General features: G+C 39.1%; 1 non-coding gene across 1 annotated transcript; it reads right to left on the reverse strand.

Annotated features, from left to right (window-relative positions):
* Positions 1-664: 664 nt before the first annotated feature.
* Positions 665-770, reverse strand: LOC132305867 (small nucleolar RNA R71). Its single transcript, XR_009481724.1, has one exon. It is a non-coding gene; the product is annotated as a small nucleolar RNA R71 (small nucleolar RNA).
* Between the last annotated feature and the right edge of the window lie 231 nt (positions 771-1,001).

The following is a 1,001-nucleotide window of genomic DNA, read 5'->3' on the forward strand; positions in this document are numbered from 1 at the left end:
TCTTAATCTTGAGTCAATTGTGCGCAATCCAAAGGGTAGGGGTAATTCGAGTGAATCCATTGCATCAATGGATGATCATATTGAAGACCTTGGTCATATAGACCAACAAGGCATACTCCATCCCCATGTGCAACAACATGATAATGTGCATGTTCCTTAAGGTATGCCTAGACCTTTTGCTCCTCAACCACAAGGCCAAGTTCTACTTGGAATGCTAAGGCCATTCTTTGTGCCACCTCCACCTCCACCTCCCATTGTTCAAGCTAATAATGGAGCTTATATAGAGCTACCAATTGCAACTCCTCTTATAGCTTTAAAGGATCACTATGTGCCTAATGAATATAATGCACCCACATGCATTCGTCTTCTTCCATTTAGAGCTCATCATTATGAAATTAAGTCACAAACCATACAAACGCTTCCCAACTTTTATGGGCTAACCAATGAAGAACCTTATAAGCAGTTGGATGAGTTTCTTGAAGTTTGTTCCACAATAATGTATACGGACATGCCCGAAGAAGTTTTAAGGTTGAAACTCTTCCCAATTACCCTAAAAGACAAAGCAACATATGGTTTGATAATTTGAGACCTCTTTCCATAACTTCTTAGGTGGAAATGCAACAAGAGTTTTTGAGGAAGTATTATCCCATTTCCAAAACCAATGCCATGCATACTTCAATTCATGAGTTTTCACAAGGGGATGGGGAGATGTTATATGAGGCATGGGAACAATTGAATGACTTGCTTAGGAAATGTCCTCATCATGACATTCCTAAGTGGTAAATCGTCCAATGTTTCTATGAAAGTTTGTCAGACACCCATAAAGGCATGGTTGATACCTCAATAGGAGGGTCCTATTTGGATAAGCATGAGGATGATGTGTGGAGATTGTATGAAAGCATGAGTGAAAACTCAATGGATCAATCATTGTCCTCTAGAAATGGTAGGAATGTAAATGTTGGAGGGAGAAAGAATTTAAGCTTATATTAAGTGGAAAATTC

This window comes from Cornus florida, unplaced genomic scaffold (genome assembly GCF_030987335.1).
Source record: "Cornus florida cultivar Cherokee Brave unplaced genomic scaffold, ASM3098733v1 CherokeeBrave_3.0.0_Hap2_Chr04, whole genome shotgun sequence".
NCBI classification, from domain to species: domain Eukaryota; kingdom Viridiplantae; phylum Streptophyta; class Magnoliopsida; order Cornales; family Cornaceae; genus Cornus; species Cornus florida.